The sequence below is a fragment of the Haliotis rubra genome, unplaced genomic scaffold (genome assembly GCF_003918875.1).
Source record: "Haliotis rubra isolate DU_JTF1 unplaced genomic scaffold, ASM391887v1 Scf222, whole genome shotgun sequence".
In the NCBI taxonomy this organism is placed as follows: domain Eukaryota; kingdom Metazoa; phylum Mollusca; class Gastropoda; order Lepetellida; family Haliotidae; genus Haliotis; species Haliotis rubra.
The window spans coordinates 966947-980861 of record NW_025766248.1 but is presented as its reverse complement, the minus strand read 5'-3'; the positions used below and the strand labels follow the sequence as shown (position 1 = coordinate 980861).

General features: G+C 38.1%; 2 long non-coding RNA genes across 2 annotated transcripts; both read right to left on the bottom strand.

Moving 5' to 3' along the window:
• Positions 1-240: 240 nt before the first annotated feature.
• Positions 241-5024, bottom strand: LOC124277503. The gene is made up of 3 exons (XR_006898840.1): positions 4899-5024; positions 2551-2609; positions 241-346 (listed from the first exon to the last, which is right to left on the bottom strand). It is a non-coding gene; the product is annotated as an uncharacterized LOC124277503 (long non-coding RNA).
• A 2584-nt stretch (positions 5025-7608) lies between these two features.
• Positions 7609-12687, bottom strand: LOC124277504. Its single transcript, XR_006898841.1, has 3 exons — positions 12561-12687; positions 10341-10399; positions 7609-7697 (listed from the first exon to the last, which is right to left on the bottom strand). It is a non-coding gene; the product is annotated as an uncharacterized LOC124277504 (long non-coding RNA).
• Between the last annotated feature and the right edge of the window lie 1228 nt (positions 12688-13915).

The window sequence follows — 13915 nt, the reverse complement described above, 5'->3', positions numbered from 1 at the left end:
TAACGGGATCGGGTGGTCAGGCTCGCTGACTTGCTTGACACATGTCGTCGCACCCCAATTACGTGTAGATCGATGCTCATACTGATAATCACTGGATTGTCTGGTCCCGACTCGATTATTTACAGACCGCTTCCATACAGCTGGAATATTGCTGACTGCGGCGTAAAACTCACTCACTCACTCATATGAACACCCAAGTGTTTTGAACTGAGCTATAAAGAAATACACACTAGGTCAGCTTTCACAGTATAATTTTATTACAATATTTCCACGGTTACATCTAAATAACAGGCGCGTTACACGTCAGCTGGAGAGGTTCTCTTCGACCATGGCTGCTCTGATGCATCTGTAGCGAGAGGAGAGACACGTATATTCTACCCGTAAACAGAAGGAAACATCATCATGAGAAATCACAAAGAGATCGTCCATTATACGATCTTGACCCTAATATAAGCATGTGTTCAGGAATCACTATTACTAGAGGTGACGTGGATTTATGGCAAGCCGGTTTTACATTTATTCACAAATTACTGATATCTTAATTTTTTAAAGATATCTTGACTGAAAGAAGATATATATTGAATTGAGTGTCGGCCTACTTCACGTAGACGTAGTATCACAGTTGGTGTTCCAGATAGATGCTCATGGGCACCAGAAATGGTAAAGGTCGACGACTCAGGACTTCCCCTTTACAGTAAGCGGCGTTAATCACGTCATGTGACGACCAAAGGAGGTACTCTTGTGGTCTTAAACAATGCTTGTCCTTTCAATACGCACTTAATATAATCATGTTCATCTGTACTAGCTTAGAACTTATCTCGGAGTGAATTGGAGTAATGTAACTTCAAAATTGATATTCAGTAGTGAGTACATTATCCTGAGACTGTAAGCACAGACATATTAGTATATGTGAAAGAATATGACTGTCTGCAAGTGGGCTTTGTTCCCGATCATATGCACTTAGAATCCACGGCGACAATTCTCGGTTGTGTTGAGTATAAATGAATCTTTGGTAATGGTTAAAACATCAAGTTATTTCTGTACATCTTTTTCAAGAGGTCTGATAACAAACTTAAGGACCACCTCCGTGATGTGTAGTGGTTAGAGCGTTCGCCCGGAGAGCAGAAGGTCGCGGGTTCGATCCCCGACCGCGTCATACCAAAAGACGTTCAAATATGATACTTGTTGGTCCCTGCCTGGTGCTCGGCATTAATGGGTACAACAAGGACTGGTCGGCACGGAGTCAGTATAATGTGTCTGAGTGGGGTATCTCAGTGGGCTAGCACTATAAAACCAGCTTCAGTCTGGGCTAGTACAAGCAGCCGCACATACACATACACACGCGTGCACGTCGTCATATGAGAGAAATATTCTCCAGCACGACGTTAAACACAATTTCACCTCACCTCACAAACTTAGGTCATGCGCTGCATAACAAAAGAAAACACAAATACTTAGAAAATCAAGACAATTTTAATTATTAGTCATTATCAATTTAAGTTAAAATTGAAGTTAAATCTTGTCCGAAAAAAAAAGCCAAAACTCACAGCCTAGATTTCCGAAAAGTCCCAAACCACAAAAAGTCCGAAAAGTATAAAAACGTCCGAAAGGTAAAAAAAAGTAAATATTACAAGACACAACGTCCAAAAAGTAGATGTCACTCTAAGCGTCCATCTTGACACAAACACACTCCTCAAGAATCAAACGATAGCAAGATGTCACTCTAAGCGTCCATCTTGACACAAACACACTCCTCAAGAATCCAAACGATTGCAAGATGTCACTCTAAGCGTCCACCTTGACACAAACACTCTCAAGAATCCAAACGATAGCAAGATGTCACTCTAAGCGTTCATCTTGTCACAAACACACTCCTCAAGAATCAAAAGACAGAAAGATGTCACTCTAAGCGTTCATCTTGACACAAACACACTCCTCAAGAATCAAAAGACAGAAAGATGTCACTCTAAGCGTCCATCTTGACACAAACACACTCCTCAAGAATCAAAAGACAGAAAGATGTCACTCTAAGCGTCCATCTTGACTCGGAACACTCTCCTCAAGAACCCAGACACACGTGTTAAGAACAGTCGAACTGGGGACTGGATCGGGGTATCGTCATCATCGAGGTTAATATCGACGAAGTGAGGGGCATCACGCAGGACGGGGGTAGAGAGAGTAGCAGGGTTGGGGATAGAGGTGGGAGGGACGGGCAGCTCTGACAGGGGCTCTAGGATGGTCATGTATCTCCCAGTAGGACGCTGACAGGGAGGGAGATAAGGACATGTTGAGAGTGACAGAAGGTAAAAGTAGAGAAAGGCGGTAAGCTGTTCCAAATGGATTGAGTAACTAGTCGCAATCAGGATATTAGAAGAATATAAGTCTTTAAGACATATGGTTATTACTCCACATAGATATTACTGTTTATATTATTGGTAAGAGTGATGTTTGTAACAGATACAATGGTTAATTAGGTACACACACGAAACACAAGACACACAATTTCAGGTTTACAATGATATAAAATTATTGAATCCCTAAGACACCCACTTGGCGAGGAGGGGCCCAGATGTCGAAGTTCAAAGGGAACCTTATCACCAGGTCAAGAGCTGTCGGGAAAAAAGGAGTGAGAGTCTTATGAAAAACATACAACATACTGGACACAACATGTCATTGTCATTAACAAGCATGTCATTAAATTGGTTAGTTCGCCATAAATGGCAACAATTCCGAGTTAACAAGCAAGCATGTGTCATGATAAGCTGCAACAGTTCTGTCTACAAAGTTTGGTAAGTCATGATTGCAACTTTTGACTGTCATCTTGTGCTGCACATCATATGTTTGGGTGGTTTCCATGCAAAACAAGAGTTATATTATTATGTGAGCACTGTATTTTATCAACGGATTAGCCTAGCCCATATTTGCATATCTGGTTGAAACTGAAGTTATAATAATTCCTATCAAGTATTTAATTAAGGAGGTTTCAGATTAATATGATTTAAATGAATGACTTGGCATACAAAGACTAAATGGTTTATGGTACAATAACTACTTGATATGAACTTAGTTTGTTGGCTCTTGCTTTAAGACATCTTTCAATATAAATAATATGTTATTTAAAAGATAGTGCAAAAAGTGATTGCCAGAATCATGAGACTGATAACACACACAAAACAAATATTTAACTTTAAACTTACCAGATAATTTGTAAAGACAACCAAAGGCTACATTTTTGTCACACCCTGGACAAGCATTATTCAGGTCTCGAACAGAATGAATTAGATACTTCTCAGTTCGTTTTCTATATAACTAGGATAAGTATTAAAATGTGTTTAAAGGCAGATTTGATGCAATACTTTATAGAAGATGATTAACCAGATTTTGAGGAAGTTGACTGAAGAAGTTTGTTTATACCAGTATTTTTGGAGCATACATGGAATGTATTATTTTTTTTAAATCTAATGAGTTCAGTGGTTTGTTAATCTCTTAAAATAATTATATCTTCATTAGTATTATGTCTTCTAGGGATACTGTCTCTGGTCCAAGAAACAAATATTATTATTAACTTAGAGGCAATAATTATTCCAAGGTGATAAAAGTTTTACACTTAGGAGATATAATTTCCATTAGTAGTTAAGTTTATTGATTTGACAAGAGCAGACCCTATGTTCAAATAACTTAGTCATCACTAATTTGATGGAATTTCCTATTTCTGACAGAATGGTCTCTGCACAGGTGCTGAATTTATCTTGGACCCTCTAGATATTTTCCACTGTTGTGATATTCCTAAACCTAAACCCTTGTAATTCAATAGTGTAAGTCTTAATATGCAGGAAGTGAGATCAGGGGTTTGTATCTAAATAAGGATTTTTAAAAAAACTGTCTTTACAAAAAGAAATTGTGAAAAATAGCATATGCTGTTTTCTGGGGTTTTGCATTTAATGGTTTAATAACTTGAATGTACATTGTAGCCAGTTTTGGGGTGAATGCTTGCAAAAAGGTACATTTTCTCTGAGTACAGATTTCAAGCGGTTGTACTGTATACCATGTCAAAATAAGACACTGTGAAGCATGCTGACATGAGTAATGTTTCCCAGATAACCATTAATTTTTCATGGACCCGTTCAACCAGCCTAGCGTAGCAATCGTAAAGCATCATGTGACCACTGTCCAGAAGCTGAAACAGCTGGAATACAGGGTTTCAGAGCATTTGATGACTATTCAAAATAGTATAGAATAGTATCTGTAAACTATCTGACATTAAGACTCAAGACATTAATTTAATTTATTAGACATTCAGCTAATTTTGTTACAGTATATTGGTACCTCTAGTTGTGTAATTATTCTGAAAACAAGTTATTATAACTGCGAGAAACAGAATCGGCAGTATTGGGTTAGTTAATTTTGGTTCAGTACTCTGCATGGAACCTCAACAAACACCAAATATGTGCATTAAGCTTTTCTAAGTAAATTTATTGGGCCAATTTATTGGGCCAATTTATTATATCATTGTGAGATTTGGGATGGGATCCTTTAAATGTGTTGTCCAGATTGGTTCAGATCATTTAACAATGACCAGAAAAGTAACTGTATCAAAATGGCGATGATCTGCACATTTTGTGTTGACAAACGAAACTGTACTTGCAAATTTCATAAAGTAGATCCGAAAAATCAAAATCTAACTGATAAATGCTTTGTTTTGGCATTGTTATTTTAGTTTGTTTGAGGGTTTTTCTTATTAATAGACTGAAGGGTTGAAAAGGTGTTAGAAATTGCACAAATGGCTGTCCGTCTTTGAAGATTTTCAGATTACTTCACCCTGAATTTCGTAAATAAGTCATAACACATTAACAGAAAGCAAAGGATCAACCCTAACTTAGGTAGGTATAACGAAATACCTTGAGTGTACGACGTCATGGTGATATCAACTGGAAATAAGCAAACTGTGAGGCAAACAGGTGGAAAAAACTGGCAGTATAACAGCAATGTATGATAGCGACAAAATGGCGGTATCAGCAGTGAAATTGTCGTCATGGCGACGTCATAAATCTCGGGGGATCGTCAGAACCTCGCGTGACGTTAACAGTATGACTGGTTTCTTCGTGTTTCTACGCAAGTCAGGATCCCAGTCTTGTTTCTTGTTGTAGCGAGGTTCATTTGAAAAGAGAGATCGTGGATTGTAGAAAGAATGTCTTCATGCCAGACAAGAAAATAAAGCATCAAGATCGTGGAGCAAACAGTCACCACTATAATATGATTTTGAAAATGTTTGTAACACAGCAAATTAATTCGAAATAATCGCTTTAGTCTCCTGTAACACTCGACCTTCGTTATAAGGCAAGATAAGAAAAGATAATTTCTTTGGAAAATTTGTTTTGCATCATATGCAGTTCTCCTGTTATTTTTGTCATAAAGCATCAATATATAACATTGATAATGATAATCATAAAACTATTGTTTAAAATAATCAGGATATAAATACATCAAAATACTGTCTTTTTAAGGTGAACGCGAAGCAAATTGGTTCCAAAAGTAGTAGGCACCATCCGAAGTAAATGCAAGCACGATGCTGAAGATCTGTGGTGAATCTCCAAGCTGTAGGGCAAACAAAATGTACAGGAAAACGGCAAAATACATGGCTGCCATTGGGCAAACCTTTGCGCTAGGCGCTTCCAATAACATTTTTATGTGTTTCACGTAGCCACAGTGATCTATTGTTGGGTCGGTCGGTTTAAAATAAACAAATACTGAATTAACCATTGCCATTTGTTGCAAACATTAGGCTACCAAGATGTTCATACTGAACATACAAAAGTTCATTAACTCATAAGCTTAGTGATGTAAAATCTACCCTAAGCACACGTCCCCCCGCATATTTCCTGTTTGTGTGTTTAAGTATAGCAAAACATTGGTAGGTTGATCATTAAAATGATAAAAAATGTGCTCTGCATACATTGTCGGTTTACTAAATCGACTATAATTCTTGAAAACAAACGGTGAATAAATTAATCCATGGGGCCATCCTCATATTTTTAAGTAATTTTTCAGTGTTCTTTTGAAATATGAAAAATATGTTAACATACGTTACATCATACCCCTCATAATTATAGCTACCACTCTGACGTGAAAAGAATGATCTTTGTAACATGTTGTCCAGTTTTCACCATGGTAAATAAGCTAACTATTATGGTATCGCAAGTCCTTTCTCTTTACCGAGCTTAGTTAACAAGAAATGGTTTCATTGCAATCCACGAAAATATCGTTCATTTAGATTTCTCAAGATGGAGGCCTTTTGGTATGCAGTTAGTAACAATGTTTAAGATAACACGCTAACCAACGTATATCGTTTACTAATTTTACTGAAGATACCTACACATAACATAACGTATTTTCTATTTCCAAGTTGATATCAAAATAGATACATTGACACCTATAGAACATGGAAACAACGTATATGTTACAAGGCCTGAAAAATCAGATCAGACGAAGTTGAATAAATGTCCCTTTAATTTTTCACTGTTTTAGTTAACTTGAAACAATTCTTAGAAGTTGTTCTCTGCCTGTTGTAGCTTTCAGGGAACTAGAATTTTAACATGTCTGCGAAATTTATTTTTTCTCCTTACTGTAATATCAATGTACCGTTTTATTGAGAAATAGCGTAAACTACACAACAGTTTTATGCACTGCTTCAAATATGACAGTACTAAAAGTAACTTTTCTTGACATGGCAATACATAGACTTTCAGAAAATACACGATGGCAAGTTCTTCACATGCAGGGGCGTAGCTACCATTATAGAAAAAAGCCCGGGCTTACACGTGATCGTTGCTAAAAGGTTGGGCAAGCCTCAATACTATCTAAATATAAAGCTTTACAACCTATCGGGCTTACACGAAAACAATTGGCTTGCTACGCGCCTGACATGCATGACACAGTGATGTGGCCACATCGGTGCTGACTTGAACATTAACCACACGGTTATCAATCGACATGAGCTATCGGTCGGCAGCCATCACAAGTTTCATCTATCTCACGTATCTGCCATTTGGTGAACAGGTCACTCGAAGGTTATGTATGAAGCGCGATGAAGGGGTGGAAAAGATTGCAGGCACCTTCTTTCCTCTGGTAAATATAAAATCACCAAGGATACAACGCGCCCACATGCCTTAGTGAACCTTCGACGTGCCGGACTCTCAGAGTCGCCTGAGTGATTAGGTTGTCAGTGTCGTGTCAATAACTGCATCACTCTCACTGCGGTTGAAAGCGGATTAGATCCAATTCACTCACTCGTGTACCCGTGAAGATCTGGGTTAGAATTGATCTGCAACCCATGCTTGTCGTGTGAGGCGACTAACGGGATCGGGTGGTCAGGCTCGCTGACTTGCTTGACACATGTCGTCGCACCCCAATTACGTGTAGATCGATGCTCATACTGATAATCACTGGATTGTCTGGTCCCGACTCGATTATTTACAGACCGCTTCCATACAGCTGGAATATTGCTGACTGCGGCGTAAAACTCACTCACTCACTCATGAACACCCAAGTGTTTTGAACTGAGCTATAAAGAAATACACACTAGGTCAGCTTTCACAGTATATAATTTTATTACAATATTTCCACTGTTACATCTAAATAACAGGCGCGTTACACGTCAGCTGGAGAGGTTCTCTTCGACCATGGCTGCTCTGATGCATCTGTAGCGAGAGGAGAGACACGTATATTCTACCCGTAAACAGAAGGAAACATCATCATGAGAAATCACAAAGAGATCGTCCATTATACGATCTTGACCCTAATATAAGCATGTGTTCAGGAATCACTATTACTAGAGGTGACGTGGATTTATGGCAAGCCGGTTTTACATTTATTCACAAATTACTGATATCTTAATTTTTTAAAGATATCTTGACTGAAAGAAGATATATATTGAATTGAGTGTCGGCCTACTTTACGTAGACGTAGTATCACAGTTGGTGTTCCAGATAGATGGGCCATACCCTTGCTGGTGCTCATGGGCACCAGAAATGGTAAAGGTCGACGACTCAGGACTTCCCCTTTACAGTAAGCGGCGTTAATCACGTCATGTGACGACCAAAGGAGGTACTCTTGTGGTCTTTAAACAATGTTTGTCCTTTCTATACGCACTTAATATAATCATGTTCATCTGTACTAGCTTAGAACTTATCTCGGAGTGAATTGGGGAAATGTAACTTCAAAATTGATATTCAGTAGTGAGTACATTATCCTGAGACTGTAAGCACAAACATATTAGTATATGTGAAAGAATATGACTGTCTGCAAGTGGGCTTTGTTCCCGATCATATGCAATTAGAATCCACGGTGACAATTCTCGGTTGTGTAGAGTATAAATGAACCTTGGGTAATGGTTAAAACATCAAGTTATTTCTGTACATCTTTTTCAAGAGGTCTGATAACAAACTTAAGGACCACCTCCGTGGTGTAGTGGTTAGAGCGTCCACCCGGAGAGCGGAAGGTCGCGGGTTCGATCCCCGACCGCGTCATACCAAAAAGAATTTCAATTATGATACTTGTTGGTCCCTGCCTGGTGCTCGGCATTAATGGGTAGAACAAGGACTGGTCGGCTCGGAGTCAGTATAATGTGTCTGAGTGGGGTATCTCAGTGGGCTAGCACTATATAACCAGCTTCAGTCTGGGCTAGTACAAGCAGCCGCACATACACATACACACGCGTGCACGTCGTCATATGAGAGAAATATTCTCCAGCACGACGTTAAACACAATTTCACCTCACCTCACAAACTTAAGTCATGCGCTGCATAACAAAAGAAAACACAAATACTTAGAAAATCAAGACAATTTTAATTATTAGTCATTATCAATTTAAGGTAAAATTGAAGTTAAATCTTGTCCGAAAAATAAAGCCAAAACGTATAAAACTCACAGCCTACATTTCCGAAAAGTCCCAAACCACAAAAAATCCGAAAAGTATAAAAACGTCCGAAAGGTAAAAAAAAGTAAATATTACAAGACACAACGTCCAAAAAGTAGATGTCACTCTAAGCGTCCATCTTGACACAAACACACTCCTCAAGAATCAAACGATAGCAAGATGTCAAAGCGATCTTGACACAAACACACTCCTCAAGAATCAAACGATGTGTCACTCTAAGCGTCCATCTTGACACAAACATTCCTCCTCATGACTCAAACGGCAGAAAGATGTCACTCTAAGCGTCCATCTTGACACAAACAAACTCCTCAAGAATCAAACGGCAGCAAGATGTCACTCTAAGCGTTCATCTTGTCACAAACACACTCCTCAAGAATCAAACGGCAGGAAGATGTCACTCTAAGCGTTCATCTTGTCACAAACACACTCTTCAAGAATCAAACGGCAGAAAGATGTCACTCTAAGCGTCCATCTTGACACAAACATTCCCTCTCATGACTCAAACGGCAGAAAGATGTCACTCTAAGCGTCCATCTTGACACACACTCTTCAAGAATCAAACGGCAGAAAGATGTCACTCTAAGCGTTCATCTTGTCACAAACACACTCCTCAAGAATCAAACGATAGCAAGATGTCACTCTAAGCGTTCATCTTGTCACAAACACACTCTTCAAGAATCAAATGGCAGAAAGATGTCACTCTAAGCGTTCATCTTGACACAAACACACTCCTCAAGAATCAAAAGACAGAAAGATGTCACTCTAAGCGTTCATCTTGTCACAAACACACTCCTCAAGAATCAAAAGACTGAAAGATGGCACTCTAAGCGTCCATCTTGACACAAACACACTCCTCAAGAATCAAAAGACAGAAAGATGTCACTCTAAGCGTCCATCTTGACTCGGAACACTCTCCTCAAGAACCCAGACACACGTGTCAAGAAGAGTCGAACTGGGGACTGGATCGGGGTGTCGTCATCATCGAGGTTAATATCGACGAAGTGAGGGGCATCACACAGGACGGGGGTAGAGAGAGAAGCAGGGTTGGGGATAGAGGTGGGAGGGACGGGCAGCTCTGACAGGGGCTCTAGGATGGTCATGTATCTCCCAGTAGGACGCTGACAGGGAGGGAGATAAGGACATGTTGAGAGTGACAGAAGGTAAAAGTAGAGAAAGGCGGTAAGCAGTTCCAAATGGATTGAGTAACTAGTCGTAGTCAGGATGTTAGGAGAATATAAGTCTTTAAGACATATGGTTATTACTCCACATAGATATTACTGTTTATATTATTGGTAAGAGATGTTTGTAACAGATGCAATGGTTAATTAGGTACACACACGAAACACAAGACACACAATTTCAGGTTTACAATGATATAAAATTACTGAATCCCTAAGACACCCACTTGGCGAGGAGGGGCCCAGATGTCGAAGTTCAAAGGGAACCTTATCACCAGGTCAAGAGCTGTCGGGAAAAAAGGGGTGAGAGTCTTATGAAAAGCATACAACATACTGGACACAACATGTCATTGTCATTAAACTTAGGTATTTCGCCATAAATGGCAACAATTCCGAGTTAACAAGCAAGCATGTGTCATGATGAGCTGCAACAGTTCTGTCTACAAAGTTTGGTAAGTCATGATTGCTACTTTTGACTGTCATCTTGTGCTGTACATCACATGTTTGGGTGGTTTCCATGCAAAAACAAGAGTTATATTATTATGTGAGCACTGTATTTTATCAACGTATTAGCATAGCCCATATTTGCATATCTGGTTGAAACTGAAGTTATAATTATTCCTATCAAGTATTTAATTGAGGAGGTTTCAGATTAATATGATTTAAATGAATGACTTGGCATACAAAGACTAAAATGGTTTATAACTACTTGATATGAACTTAGTTTGTTGGCTCTTGCTTTAAGACATCTTTCAATATAAATAATATGTTTATCATGAGACTGATAACACACACAAAACAAATATTTAACTTTAAACTTACCAGGTAATTTTAAAAAATTCAGTCAAAAAGGCTACATTTTTGTCACACCCTGGACAAGCATTATTCAGGTCTCTAACAGAATGAATTAGATACTTCTCAGTTGGTTTTCTTTAATAACTAGGATAAGTATTAAAATGTGTTTTAGGCAGATTTGATGCAATACTTTATAGAAGATAATTAACCAGATTTTGAGGAAGTTGACTGAAGAAGTTTGTTTACACCAGTATTTTTGGAGCATACATGGAATGTATTATTTTTAAAAAATCTAATAAGTTCAGTGGTTTGTTAATCTCTTAAAATAATTATATCTTCATTAGTATTATGTCTTCTAGGGATATTGTCTCTAGTCCAAGAAAACAAATATTATTATTAACTTAGAGGCAATAATTATTGCAATGTGATAAAAGTTTTATACTTAGGAGATATAATTTCCATTAGTAGTTAATTCAGTGCAAGTTTATTGATTGGACAAGAGCAGACCCTCTGTTCAAATAACTTAGTCATCACTAACTTGAAGTAATTTCTTATTTCTGACAGAATGGTCTCTGCACAGGTGCTGAATTTATCTTGGACCCTCTAGATATTTTCCACTGTTGTGATATTCCTAAACCTAAACCCTTGTAATTCAATAGTGCAAGTATTAATATGCAGGAAGTGAGATCAGGGGTTTGTATCTAAATTAGGATTTTAAAAAAAACTGTCTTTACAAAAAGAAATTGTGAAAAATAGCATATGCTGTTTTCTGGGGTTTTGCATTTAATAACTTGAATGTACATTGTAGCCAGTTTTGGGGTGAATGCTTGCAAAAAGGTACATTTTCTCTGTGAGTACAGATTTCAAGCGGTTGTACTGTATACCATGTCACAATAAGACACTGTGAAGCATGCTGACATGGGTAATGTTTCCCAGATAACCATTAATTTGTCATGGACCCGTTCAACCAGCCTTGCGAAGCACTCATGACTGTTCAAAATAGTATAGAATAGTATCTTTAAACTATCTGACAAATAAAACTCAAGACATTAATTTAATTTCTTAGACATTTAGCTAATTTTGTTACAGTATAATGGTACCTCAGTAATCACTAGTTGTGTAATTATTCTGAAAACAAGTTATTATAACTTCAAGAAACAGAATTCGCAGTATTGGGTTAGTTAATTTTGATTCAGTACTCTGCATGGAACCTCAACAAACACCAAATATGTCACATAATGTGTATTAAGTATAAATTTATTATATTATTGTGAGATTTGGGATGGGATCCTTTAAATGTGTTGTCCAGATTGGTTCAGATCATTTAACAATGACCAGAAAAGTAACTATCATAATGGCGATGATCTGCACATTTTGTGCTGACAAACGAAACTGTACTTGCAAATTTCATAAAGTAGAGCCGAAAAATCTAAATCTAACTGATAAATGCTTTGTTTTGGCATTGTTATTTTTGTTTGTTTGAGGTTTGTTTTTATTAATAGACTGAAAGGTTGAAAAGGTGTTAGAAATTGCACAAATGGCTGCCCGTCTTTGAAGATTTTCATACTTCATGCTGAATTTCGTAAATAAGTCATAACACATTAAAAGAAAGCAAAGGATCAACCCTAACTTAGGTAGGTGTAACGAAATACCTTGAGTGTACGACGTCATGGTGATATCAACTGGAAATAAGCAAACTGTGAGGCAAACAGGTGGAGAAAACTGGCAGTATAACAGCAATGTATGATAGCGACAAAATGGCGGTATCAGCAGTGAAATTGTCGTCATGGCGACGTCATAAATCTCGGGGGATCGTCAGAACCTCGCGTGACGTTAACAGTATGACTGGTTTCTTCGTGTTTCTACGCAAGTCAGGATCCCAGTCTTGTTTCCTGTTGTAGCGATGTTCATTTGAAATGAGTGATCGTGGATTGTAAAAAGAATGTCTCCATGCCAGACAAGAAAATAAAGCATCAAGATCGTGGAGCAAACGGTCACCACTATAATATGATTTTGAAAATGTTTGTAACACAGCAAATTAATTCGAAATAATCGCTTTAGTCTCCTGTAACACTCGACCTTCGTTATAATAAGATAATTTTTTTATTGTCCCAAATGGAAAAATTGTTTTGCATCATATGCAGTTCTCCATTTTTTTTTCTGTCATAAAGCATCAATATATAACATTGAAAATGATAATCATAAAACTATTGTTTAAAACAGTCAGGATATAAATACATCAATATACGTCTGTTTAAGGTGAAGGCGAAGCAAATTGGTTCCAAAAGTACTAGGCGCCATCCGAAGTAAATGCAAGCACGATGCTGAAGATCTGTGGTGAATCTCCAAGCTGTAGGGCAAACAAAATGTACAGGAAAACGGCAAAATACATGGCTGCCATTGGGCAAACCTTTGCGCTAGGCGCTTCCAATAACATTTTAATGTGTTTCACGTAGCCACAGTGATCTATTGAAGAGTCGGTCGGTTTAATATAAACAAATAAAGAATTAAGAAGTCACTGTGTTTGATTTGTTCATCAGAAAAAAAGACATTTGTGACAACAGAATAACGGAAGTTTATTGTATTTCAACGTTTCAGCTTACGTTTCTCAACGACGTCAGTTTAGGGGCTGGTAGTGAAATGGTATGGGGAAGCTCCACACGTTATTGGAGAATACAACTCAACATTGTGAATAGCTATTGGAATGGCGTAGACTACGTGGACGACATCGTTCGAGCTCATGTACCTGTTGTGTGCGTTACGTACTGAAGCAAGACTTTTTGAGGCAGCTTAACATTGCTGCTCTGCCATTGCCGGGAGTTTCCACATACCCTCCCCACAGAGCATCTCAGGGATGAGATGGTGCGACAGGTGTCATGTCACTTACTGGAGTATTTAAACTAACATAAAATTATAATACTTACACCAGTCGAAGATACAGGAGATATAGCCAACCTGACCCGCACATATAATTTCCACCTGTGTGCAAACTCTCTCACCTTTCAAA